This window comes from Palaemon carinicauda, chromosome 21, assembly GCF_036898095.1.
Source record: "Palaemon carinicauda isolate YSFRI2023 chromosome 21, ASM3689809v2, whole genome shotgun sequence".
NCBI lineage: Eukaryota > Metazoa > Arthropoda > Malacostraca > Decapoda > Palaemonidae > Palaemon > Palaemon carinicauda.
Window position 1 is genome coordinate 123,340,471 of NC_090745.1, and position 13,665 is coordinate 123,354,135.

General features: G+C 39.6%; 1 long non-coding RNA gene across 1 annotated transcript in view; it reads left to right on the top strand.

Annotated features, from left to right (window-relative positions):
• The window catches only part of LOC137614779 (uncharacterized), a 28,693-nt gene extending 18,903 nt beyond the window's left edge, over positions 1-9,790 (top strand). The window contains exon 3 of the long non-coding RNA XR_011039155.1: positions 9,538-9,790. This is a non-coding gene — a long non-coding RNA (uncharacterized lncRNA). The remainder of the gene's footprint in view (positions 1-9,537) is intronic.
• Positions 9,791-13,665: the final 3,875 nt, after the last annotated feature.

Consider the following 13,665-nt stretch of genomic DNA (forward strand, 5'->3'; position numbering starts at 1 on the left):
TGGCCAGACAGTACCATATTGGAACCTTCTCTCTGGTTACGGTTCTTTCCCTTTGCCTACACAGACACCGAATAGTCTGGCCTATTCTTTACAGATTTTCCTCTGTCCTCATACACCTGACAACATCGAGATTACCAAACAATTCTTTTTCACCCAAGGGGTTAACTACGGCAATGTAATTGTTCAGTGGCTACTTTCCTCTTGGTAAGGGTAGAAGAGACTCTTTAGCTATGGTAAGCAGCTCTTCTAGGAGAAGGACACTCCAAAATCAAACCATTGTTCTCTAGTCTTGGGTAGTGCTATAGCCTCTGTACCATGGCCTTCCACTGTCTTGGGTTAGAGTTCTCTTGCTTGAGGGTACACTCAGGCACTGTTCTATCTAGTTTCTCTTTCTCTTGTTTTGTTGAAGTTTTTATAGTTTATATAGGATATATTTATTTTGATGTTACTGTTCTTAAAATATTTTATTTTTCCTTGTTTCCTTTCCTCACTGAGCTATTTTCCCTGTTGGGGCCCCTGGGCTTATAGCATCCTGCTTTTCCAACTAGGGTTGTAGCTTAGCATTTAATAATAATAATAATACTATAACTCTTCTCTTTTTTTACTTGTCATATTCTGTACCTGTTTTGCTCCTCATTCTTATATCGTGTATATGATTTGCTTTTTGCACTTCTGTGCTCTACATTCCTTTATCGTCTTTTACTCTTCAGGTTTCACTCCTGGCATACTGTATACCTTTTCTGCTTTCTCAATCTTTTGTGCCCATTTTTGCAGAGGTATTGACAGTTTGCAGTCATCCTCCCTGTGACAAGTGCATGTTTTTGCAGTAGTGTGTGTATGGCAAAGGAAGGAAGAAGTCTTGAGACATTAGGGGTCTTGCACCCATAAACCTTTATCATGTATGCTGTTTGTTGCACTCCTGTTGTATATTCCTTTTGTGCTTTACCCGTTCCTTATCCCGTATGGTTTTTTTTTTTTTAATTTTTTTTTTTTTTTTTTTGCAATCCATTCATATATGTTTTCTGCTCTCCATTCCCATATCAAGTGCATTGTGTTCTGTACTACTGTTGTCATTCTCACCTAGAATTTACTCCTCTGTTGTATACCTTTTATTCATTGTTGTTTACTTTGTTTCATCCCTACTTAATCTGTCGGCGTGTATTTTGTCTACATTTTTTAACTCTACTTTTTTGTCAGGGCCATTTCGTTATTCTAAACATTTTTACCCGAGTTCTCAACATTCTCTTCTACTCTGTAGTCTTTGAACTTCCATCTGTGCTAGCCCTACATGCATGACCTCCTTCCATAATTACAAGGACTTCCCACTTGTCTTCAAGCCTTTCATTGTCAGTTTCTATTGTATTCATTATTGTATATGCATTTTGTTTCTATTTCTGAACTACCTTGGACTAACTGCAGTTGTTCATCTGTTATCCTATTCTCAAATCACTAGCCTTAGCTTTAGCAGTCAGACCGCCACTATATCCCTAGACATCTGCATAGCAACTAACCTAGTGGACTATTTTTTTTTTTTTTTTTTTAAATCATATTGCCACCTCCCAGTCTTTATTATTATAATTGCTAATAAAGTAATGTTGGACAACCTTTTCTCCAGCACACTGGAACTGTTTCAAAAGAAACGCCATTGAAGTTGCACACAAAACAAGCTCATAGGACAGACAAAAATATTTAATTTTATTGATTGAAAATCGCTTTTATTTTCCCACTGGTTGACAGGATTTTTTTTTCCTGTTCATTGAAGATATGTTAAATTTAGAGATTTGTTTTAATTATTATATACAGTACCTACCTGTTTCTTTTGTGTTTTTTCTTAGTTTGTGAAGTCCTTTATTTTTCTTAAGGCAGAGCCAAGTTCTGAATCCTCGTTACCCAAGATTTTTCATTATTTCTTTCTTGGAGATATTTTCAAGTGAATTTTTATATATGCATTATACAAGCCATTACTAGGCACTTAATTCTAATTCAAATATATGACTATATGGAAAACCAACGGTGAGTAAAATCTAACCAACCTGGAGGTTGAAAGGATTATAATGTTTATTCCTTCACTTCCTACATTGCTTTGTCGTCTTGTCAAACTGTCCCCTTTTTCTTATTTTTCTTTCTCATATATTCACTCAAGTTTTATCAATACCCATTTGTAATTTAGTTTAGTCATGGGTGTCTCCTTACATGAATATGAAATTGAGTTGTATTTTTTGCCTAATACCTATTATAGTTTCTTGAGTGGACTTATAATCTATTTTACTATTACACACGTAATGTATTCCATACTGGATTCTTCTTACTTGTAATTGCCTAGTAGTAAGTTCTTTTCTCTTGAAGTTACCAACTACCAAATTGTGCTTGGAAGTTTAGTTGGCTAACAAATTGCTGCACCTTGTATGCAGTGAATCACAGCTCCTTCCAAGACACAAATGCCAACAAGTGGTGACTAGTAGCTCGGATGTATATTCTATTACAAGGTCTGAATCTCTCCTGTCTTTTGAATTCTCTTATCTGATCAGGTCTGTCTTTCTAAAACTCATTGAGATGTTGAAGGACATTTCTCGATCTTAATACTTATATTTGTCATCCTTTTTTTGGTTCCTTTTGTCATCCTTTTTTTGGTTCCTTTTGTCATCCTTTTTTGGTTCTTTTTGTCATCCTTTTTTGGTTCTTTTTGTCATCCTTTTTTGGTTCTTTTTGTCATCCTTTTCTGGTTCCTATTAATAATTTTCTCTTGTGTATTGTATCTTTTCTTTTGTTTATACAGAAAACTGTTTCGTTCAATCTTCTAATTTTCATGAAACTGTTGTAGAGAGTTTTGTGCTCAACCAACTATTTTAAGAAGTATATACTTATGGTTACTTCTAAAGATAAAACTATGTATATCACATACTGTACAGTACTGATTTGAAGCCATTTTTATCCTACTGTAACTAAGTAGAAGCATGAATCTGTTTATAGTGATGAGCAAAATTTCTGCTCATGATGCAAGCATTACTCTTGTATACAAGGTGCATCTCCTGAGATTCCTGTTAGGTTCAACAACAGAAATTGAGCTATTGATTATTTTCCCTTGGGCTACTAATATATTGGTAGCTTTTGGTTTTATTTTGTTAAACAGGAATAATAAAGCGCATGGAGACCAGGATTATTTAAATGCCCCTTTGCCGCTACAATTAGGAATCCAGCATGTCCCCTTAAGTTAGGCAATTTTCTCTTTTCCTTTCAAGTGAGGAAAGGTTGGTGTTGAGAAAAATACTGATCTAAAGCTAAGAATTTAAATGTAGCAATGTATGCCCTCCTGTTAAGATGGACACTGATTTATAGATGTCCACTGGATTTTCCCTTGCCAAATAACCTGAGGTATTCTGGTAGGATTCAGGTTTTAGTTTTTCATTAATTGTGAATTGACATTCCACATCTTTCATCCGTTTCCACTTCCATTTATGGAATATTGCTCGGGATATTTTCTCCAGACAAATGGAGCTAATCATTGCCATTTTGATTTGTCGAATATCTTTGCTCTTGATTGCTTGATTTCATTTTGTCGAGCCACTGATACCCATAATTAGCTGTAGAAATTAATAGACCTGAGTCTTCCTCTGCAATGGTTGGCTTGGTTTACATAAAGCTTGTCATTCATCCTTCAACAGGCAGATAGGGATTAAAGGAAGTTGGTTGTAAATTTCAATGTTCTCTATATTTCAAAATGATTATAAAACTCAATAGATTCTGGGTACTATTACATCTTCTGTCGAGTTGATATATACCAGTAAAGTATTCTCACTTGAAGGTGATGTTGCTGTCTTTGTTGGTGAGGTAATGCTTGCATTGTTTATCTTTCCTTGGGAAGACGGGTCTGAGTTTCTGTCAAGACCGTGAAGTGTACTTAGATTTAAATCTTTAAATGTCCTTTAATTCCTAATTAATAATATCAAGGTCCTTACCTCTTCTCATTTGGTCTGTTGATTCTTTTGTACCCAATTAGATGTTATCTAATAGTAAATTCTTTCTCTTGAAAGAAAAAGGTTTCTTTACTAAGCTCCATTTTTTATGAAGGCCCTTGGACTTTTAAGGATTCTACTTTTGCAACTACAGTTTTAGTTGGTTTATATTATCTTGTCATCCCTTGTCACGCGGATAGTAAAGGCGAGACTTGGGTCTCTTGGTTAACAGCTTGGTTATCTGTACCACACTGTGTGCGCCACAATAATTGCTAATAAAGTAATGTTGGTCAACCTTTTCTCCAGCGCACTAGAACTGTTTCAAAAGAAACACCGTTGAAGTTGCACACAAAACAAGCTCATAGGACAGACAAAAATATTTAATTTTATTGATTAAAAATCGCTTTTATTTTCCCACTGGTTGACAGGATTTTTTTTCCTGCTCATTGAAGATATGTTAAATTTAGAGATTTGTTTTTATTGAAATGTTTGTTTTAATTATTATATGCCTACCTGTTTTTAAGTTTGTGAAGCCCTATATTTTTATTAAGACAGCCAAGTTCTGAATCCTAGTTACCCAAGATTTTTCATGATTTCTTTCCTGGAGATATTTTCCTGTGAATTTTTATATATGCATTGTATAAGCCATTAATGGGCACTTAATTCTTATTCAAATATAAGACTATATGGAAAACCAACCATGAGTAAAGTCTAACCAACCTAGAGGTTGAAAGGATTATGTTTATTCCTTCACTTCCTACATTGCTTTGTCATCTGTCAAACTGTCCCCATTTCTTTTATTTGTCTTTCTCATATATTCGTTCGAGTTTTATCAATACCCATTTGTAATTTAGTTCAGTCATGCGTGTCTCCTTACATGAATATGATATTGAGTTGTAGTTTTTGCAAGTTACCTATTATAGTTTGAGTGGACTTAATCTATTTTACTATCACACACTTGTAATGTATTCCATACTGGATTCTTCTTACTTGAAATTGCCTAGTAGTAAGTTCTTTTCTCTTGAAGTTACCACCTACCAAATAGTGCTTGAAGTTTAGTACATACATACATATACCAAAGGCACTTCCCCCAATTTTGGGGGGTAGCCGACATCAACAATGAAACAAAACAAAAAAGGAGACCTCTACTCTCTACGTTCTTTCAGCCTAACCAGGGACTCGGCAGAGTTTAGTTGGCTAACAAATTGCTGCACCTTGTATGCAGTGAATCACAGCTCCTTCCAAGACACAAATGCCAACAAGTGGTGACTAGTAGCTTGGATGTACATTTTATTCCAAGGTCTGAATCTCTCCTGGCTCTTGAATTCTCTTATCTGATCAGGTCTGTCTTTCTAAAATTCATTGAGATGTTGAAGGACATTTCTCGATCTTAATACTTATATTTGTCATCCTTTTTTAGGTTCCTTTTGTCATCCTTTTTTGGTTCTTTTTGTCATCGTTTTCTGATTCCTTTTGTCATCCTTTTTTGGTTCCTCTTAATAATTTTCTCTTGTGTATTGTATTTTTTCTTTTGTTTATACAGAAAACTGTTTCGTTCAATCTTCTAATTTTCATGCAACTGTTGTAGAGAGTTTTGTGCTCAACCAACCATTTTAAGAATTATATACTCATGGGTACTTCTAAAGATAAAACTACGTATATCACATACTGTACAGTACTGATTTAAAGCAATTTTTATCCTACTGTAACTAAGTAGAAGCATGAATCTGTTTATAGTGTTGAGCTAAATTTCTGCTCATGATGCAAGCATTACTCTTGTATACAAGGTGCATCTCCTGAGATTCCTGTTAGGTTCAACAACAGAAATTGAGCTATTGATTATTTTCCCTTGGGCTTGCCAATATATTGGTAGCTTTTGGTTTTATTTTGTTAAACAGGAATAATAAAGCGCATGGAGACCAGGATTATTTAAATGCCCCTTTGCCGCTACAATTAGGAATCCAGCATGTCCCCTTAAGTTAGGCAATTTTCTCTTTTCCTTTCAAGTGAGGAAAGGTTGGTGTTGAGAAAAATACTGATCTAAAGCTAAGAATTTAAATGTAGCAATGTATGCCCTCCTGTTAAGATGGACACTGATTTATAGATGTCCACTGGATTTTCCCTTGCCAAATAACCTGAGGTATTCTGGTAGGATTCAGGTTTTAGTTTTTCATTAATTGTGAATTGACATTCCACATCTTTCATCCGTTTCCACTTCCATTTATGGAATATTGCTCGGGATATTTTCTCCAGACAAATGGAGCTAATCATTGCCATTTTGATTTGTCGAATATCTTTGCTCTTGATTGCTTGATTTCATTTTGTCGAGCCACTGATACCCTTCATCTGTGGTGGATAATGTGGGAGGGTGGGCTGTGACACCCTAGCAGTACCAGCTGAACTCGGTTGAGTCCCTTGTTAGGCTGGAAGGAACGTAGAGAGTAGAGGTCCCTTTTTTGTTTTTGTTTCTTTGTTGATGTCGGCTACCCCCCAAAATTGGGGGAAGGGCCTTGGTATATGTATGTATGTACTGATACCCATAATTAATTGTACTAATTAATAGACCTTACTCTTCCTCTGCAATGGTTGGCTTCTCGTGCTGCTAATCTTCGAAATTCTTCTGTTATTGGGTACATAAATCTTGTCATTCATCCTTCAACAGGCAGATAGGGGTTAAAGGAAGTTGGTTGTATATTTCAATGTCCTTTATATGTCAAAATGATAAAAAAAAACTCATAGATTCTGGGTACTATTACATCTTCTGTTGAGTTGATATATACCAGTAAAGTATTCTCACTTGGTGATGTTGCTGTCTTTGTTGGTGAGGTAATGCTTGCATTGTTTATCTTTCCTTGGGAAGATGTGTATGAGTTTCTGTCAAGACCATGAAGTTTACTTAGATTTAAATCTTTAAATGTCCTTTAATTCCTAATTAATAATATCAAGGTCCTTACCTCTTCTCATTTGGTCTGTTGATTCTTTTGTACCCAGTTTGATGTTATCTAATAGTAAATTCTTTCTCTTGAACGAAAAAGGTTTCTTTACTAAGCTCCATTTTTTATGGAGGCCCTTAGACTTTTAATGATTCTACTTTAGCAACTACAGTTTTAGTTGGTTTATATTATCTTGTCATCCCTTTGTCAAGCAGATAGTAAAGGCGAGACTTGGGTCTCTTGGTTAATTGCGCGGTTATCTGTACCACACTAGATGTGTGCCACAATATCAGTTTTTATCAACTGTTTTAGGTATCTACATAGATATTATGACTTGCATTTCATTGTAAACATTTTCCATTTAACAGGTTTTCATATTGTATTACTCATACTGATTAAGCTTTGCTCTCAACTTTAGTGTTCAAAATTTCTTTAAAGTATTCCTGTTGCATCCTAATTCATCCAGTAAGGCTCACTATTTTTAGGTCCTGTTTTTTTTTTTTTTTTTTTTTTTTGGCTAATTTTGAAATATTTGTTGTTAAAGGTCTCGTTGCTAAAGTTTAGACCATTTATTAAGTTTCATTGGGCTATCATCTTGGTTACACTATCCATTTTAGCCATGCACTCATAATGCCAAGTATCATGCAACCAAATACATAGTTTCCTTCAACCCTTTTTTGATATTTCTTACTTTACCTCTATATCTTCTCTCCATCACATTAGTTTCCCTAAATTTTGAAGTATGCTCATATTCCCTTTTTTTTAGCTGAATCAAGTTCTTGCCTCATTACTTTTATGCAGTGGTTATGCTTCTGTAACATTCAACAATTTTACAGCTTAAATTACTTGAGGTAACATCAGTGCCTTCTCTCCAAGACTATTATTTGTCTTCCCCTCAGTATTTAATAAAATATAGTGATGTTATCAGTCTCAGGCTGGGAAGAACGTAGAGAGTAGAGGTCCCCTTTTTGTTATGTTTCATTTGTTGATGTCGGCTACCCCCCAAAATTGGAAGTGCCTTGGTATATTATTATTATTATTATTATTAAATGCTAAGCCACAACCCTAGTTGGAAAAGCAGGATGCTATAAGCCCAAGGGCCCCAACGGAAAATAGCCCAGTGAGGAAAGGAAACAAAGAAAAATGAAATATTTTAAGTATATTAACATTAAAATCATGTATGTATCAGTCTCACTTTTGTCCATGTTTGTTATTGTGTTACCCACATTTACCCATTCAGCTTCCCCATCTGAAAGTAATCTATGGTCAGGCTTAGTATCATCGCCTGTATTCAGTCATGTTTTTGAACACCAAAATTTGTTTATGATGAATTACTACTTAAAATCTTTATGTATCCACCAGTCAACAGCTCATATTTATTTCTTTAAAGCTATATGTATCCACCAGTCAACAGCTCATATTTATTTCTTTAAAGCTACATGTATCCACCAATCAACAGCTAATATTTCTTTAAAGCTATATGTATCCACCAGTCAACAGCTAATATTTATTTATTTAAAGCTATATGTATCCACCAGTTAACATTTCATATTGATTTCTCTAAAGCTTTATGTATGCACCAGTCAACAGTTCATATTTATTTCTTTAAAGCTATATGTATCCACCAGTCAACAGCTAATATTTATTTCTTTAAAGCTATATGTATCCATCAGTCAACAGCTCATTTTACAATAGAGTGCGTCACTTTCTCTAGAGTTCTATCAGATGCCTTTGACAAACCCGGCAACTTTCAAGTTTCCATACAACAAAAGATGCATTTGCAGGCCTGTTTTCATTTCATGGAATTAAATTAGTTTTCCACTTGGGTCTTTCCCATTAGGTCTGTCCGCTCAGTCACTTAAGACTTTAGCTTCTTATTTTTTTAAGCATATTTCTTTACGTATAGCACCAAGTCTTGTGCGTGCAACGTATAGTTTTATTGTTGGGAGTTATTTGTTGTACCTTATCCAATAAGTTCATTGTACCTGTTTTTCAAGTTTACACTAACTTCTCTCACTCGAACATCTGAATCGCCTGCCATCACGTAAAAGGTCTTCAAATTTTGTTCTTAGCTATGCGCACCTAATAAAAAGTAAGGTGTTGCAGCAGTACTTGATCTCTAATCTGATTTCTTTAGTCTTTCTGTAAAGTTACTGTCCATTTATCTGCAAATCTTTTCTTTTTCATCTCTTCAATAAGGTGTTTGTAATGACAATCGGTAATTTTTTTTTTCTTACCTAAAGGGGTGCACAAGTCAATTTGAGAACTTGGCAAGATTGAAGGAATAAGCTCAGGGTATATCTGAGTTAATAGTAGACCATAAAGGTATTAGCACTGGTAATGTAAAGAAGTGTTTTTGCATCCCAATATCTTTTGGTTTACAGTGTGATAGTGCATCTTTAATGGTAGCATATATTTTAGGGCCGTAATTGCATAATAAAACTTTTTATGCTAAAATAAGTGTTTTATTGTAATGAGACAATTTATTATTATTTTGAATAATTGTGGGAAGGTAATGTTCTATATATTTGCCATTTAATAGGATACAGAACTTGGGTAACTTGTTTAGATCAGTGAAGGCTTAAGAGTGATGCTTATTACTGTTAGTGTTTCTCTGTATTTAACCAACTAATATCTCGCTCTCCCCCCAGGGCTTGACTGAACTCTTGACTCGAGCGAAGCTTCCTTTAAGAAACAAACAAATGTATCCAGGACCAAATTTAGATAAATTGCAGCTTCTATCTCCTTCCCTTGGTCGTCATCGAGTGCTCTTTGGAGAGCTTCATCTCATCATGTCCTGTGTATATAACCTTATCATGATTTTAATCATAGTCCGCCAACACATAGAGCCCATGGTCCACCTTAGTTGCAGCCTGATCTAACTTCATCATCATTCTCTCTCTCTCTCTCTCTCTCTCTCTCTCTCTCTCTCTCTCTCTCTCTCTCTCTCCACAACTGACCTACCTCTGCTATCTCACCACAACTGACCTACCTCTGCTCTCTCTCTCTCTCTCTCTCTCTCTCTCTCTCTCTCTCTCTCTCTCTCTCTCTCTCTCTCTCTCTCTCTCTCTCCACAACTGACCTACCTCTGCTATCTCTCTCACCACAACTGACCTACCTCTGCTATCTCTCTCACCACAACTGACCTACCTCTGCTCCCTCTCTCTCCCCACGACTGACCTACCTCTGCTCCCTCTCTCCCCACGACTGACCTACCTCTGCTCCCTCTCTCCCCACGACTGACCTACCTCTGCTCCCTCTCTCCCCACGACTGACCTACCTCTGCTCCCTCTCTCTCCCCACGACTGACCTACCTCTGCTCCCTCTCTCTCCCCACGACTGACCTACCTCTGCTCCCTCTCTCTCCCCACGACTGACCTACCTCTGCTCCCTCTCTCTCCCCACGACTGACCTACCTCTGCTCCCTCTCTCTCACCACGACTGACCTACCTCTGCTCCCTCTCTCTCCCCACGACTGACCTACCTCTGCTCCCTCTCTCTCACCACAACTGACCTACCTCTGCTCCCTCTCTCTCACCACAACTGACCTACCTCTGCTCCCTCTCTCTCACCACAACTGACCTACCTCTGCTCCCTCTCTCTCACCACAACTGACCTACCTCTGCTCCCTCTCTCTCACCACGACTGACTGACCCATTCTGCTCCCTCTCTCCCCACAACTGACTGACCCATTCTGCTCTTCCTCTCCCCACAACTGACTGACCCATTCTGCTCTTCCTCTCCCCACAACTGACCAACACATTCTGCTCTTCCTCTCCCCACAACTGACCGACCCATCCTGCTCTTCCTCTCCCCACAACTGACCGACCCATCCTGCTCTTCCTCTCCCCACAACTGACCGACCCATCCTGCTCTTCCTCTCCCCACAACTGACCGACCCATCCTGCTCTTCCTCTCCCCACAACTGATCGACCCATCCTGCTCTTCCTCTCCCCACAACTGACCGACCCATCCTTCTCTTCCTCTCCCCACAACTGACTGACCCATCCTTCTCTTCCTCTCCCCACAACTGACTGACCCATTCTTCTCTTCCTCTCCCCACAACTGACTGACCCATTCTTCTCTTCCTCTCCCCACAACTGACTGACCCATTCTTCTCTTCCTCTCCCCACAACTGACTGACCCATTCTTCTCTTCCTCTCCCCACAACTGACTGACCCATTCTTCTCTTCCTCTCCCCACAACTGACCGACCCATCCTGCTCTTCCTCTCCCCACAACTGATTGACCCATCCTGCTCTTCCTCTCCCCACAACTGATTGACCCATCCTGCTCTTACTCTCCCCACAACTGACCGACCCATCCTGCTCTTACTCTCCCCACAACTGACCGACCCATCCTTCTCTTACTCTCCCCACAACTGACTGACCCATTCTTCTCTTCCTCTCCCCACAACTGACTGACCCATTCTTCTCTTCCTCTCCCCACAACTGACTGACCCATTCTTCTCTTCCTCTCCCCACAACTGACTGACCCATTCTTCTCTTCCTCTCCCCACAACTGACCGACCCATCCTGCTCTTCCTCTCCCCACAACTGATTGACCCATCCTGCTCTTACTCTCCCCACAACTGACTGACCCATTCTTCTCTTCCTCTCCCCACAACTGACTGACCCATTCTTCTCTTACTCTCCCCACAACTGACTGACCCATTCTTCTCTTCCTCTCCCCACAACTGACTGACCCATTCTTCTCTTCCTCTCCCCACAACTGACCGACCCATCCTGCTCTTCCTCTCCCCACAACTGACCGACCCATCCTTCTCTTACTCTCCCCACAACTGACCGACCCATCCTTCTCTTCCTCTCCCCACAACTGACTGACCCATTCTTCTCTTCCTCTCCCCACAACTGACCGACCCATCCTGCTCTTACTCTCCCCACAACTGACCGACCCATCCTTCTCTTACTCTCCCCACAACTGACCGACCCATCCTGCTCTTCCTCTCCCCACAACTGATTGACCCATCCTTCTCTTCCTCTCCCCACAACTGACTGACCCATTCTTCTCTTCCTCTCCCCACAACTGACTGACCCATTCTTCTCTTCCTCTCCCCACAACTGACTGACCCATTCTTCTCTTCTTCTCCCCACAACTGACTGACCCATTCTTCTCTTCTTCTCCCCACAACTGACTGACCCATTCTTCTCTTCCTCTCCCCACAACTGACTGACCCATTCTTCTCTTCCTCTCCCCACAACTGAATGACCCATCCTGCCCTTCCTCTCCCCACAACTGACTGACCCATTCTTCTCTTCCTCTCCCCACAACTGACTGACCCATTCTTCTCTTCCTCTCCCCACAACTGACTGACCCATTCTTCTCTTCCTCTCCCCACAACTGACTGACCCATTCTTCTCTTACTCTCCCCACAACTGACTGACCCATTCTTCTCTTACTCTCCCCACAACTGACCGACCCATTCTTCTCTTCCTCTCCCCACAACTGACCGACCCATTCTGCTCTTCCTCTCCCCACAACTGACCGACCCATTCTGCTCTTCCTCTCCCCACAACTGACCGACCCATTCTGCTCTTCCTCTCCCCACAACTGACCGACCCATTCTGCTCTTCCTCTCCCCACAACTGACCGACCCATTCTGCTCTTCCTCTCCTCACAACTGACCGACCCATTCTTCTCTTCCTCTCCTCACAACTGACCGACCCATTCTTCTCTTCCTCTCCTCACAACTGACCGACCCATTCTTCTCTTCCTCTCCTCACAACTGACCGACCCATTCTTCTCTTCCTCTCCTCACAACTGACCGACCCATTCTTCTCTTCCTCTCCTCACAACTGACCGACCCATTCTTCTCTTCCTCTCCTCACAACTGACCGACCCATTCTTCTCTTCCTCTCCTCACAACTGACCGACCCATTCTTCTCTTCCTCTCCCCACAACTGACCGACCCATTCTTCTCTTCCTCTCCCCACAACTGACCGGCCCATTCTGCTCTTCCTCTCCCCACAACTGACCGGCCCATTCTGCTCTTCCTCTCCCCACAACTGACCGGCCCATTCTGCTCTTCCTCTCCCCACAACTGACCGGCCCATTCTGCTCTTCCTCTCCCCACAACTGACCGGCCCATTCTGCTCTTCCTCTCCCCACAACTGACCGGCCCATTCTGCTCTTCCTCTCCCCACAACTGACCGGCCCATTCTGCTCTTCCTCTAGTCACAACTGACTGACACCCTTTCTGCTCTTCCTCTGGCCACAACTGACTGACCCATTCTGCATACTCATTACAACAAGCCATTGCACCAAGAGACTTTCTCATATTTCACCATTATTGACTGCCTGTTTTAATAGCTGACCTACCTACCTTGCATATTCCTGTTAGTAAGATAAATTGTGTGAATGTTATGTATTGCTTTTATGTACCATAAATTTTGTAGATGTAAGTAGTATTTGCACCAAAAAAAACCTGAAATTCAATTACTATAAGACTTATGTGAAAGTAAACTATGTCGTCATTGTATTGATTTAAGTGAAAGGTAAAGTATTTAGTTATAATGAACTTACATTAAACAAGACCATACGGCCAAAGTTGGCATTGACATCGAGGTAAATCAGTCTGTATGAAAGTATTTCTGCTTTAGTTATAGAGTAGAAATAATTTCATACAAATGCTAATTTATCTTGATATAATTGCCAACTTTGACCTTTAGCTATTGTATTGAGAAAAAGTTTTTATATAATGACATACTAGTCTTATTGTAATTGAATTTCAGTGGGGTTTTTGTGCAAATACTATTTACA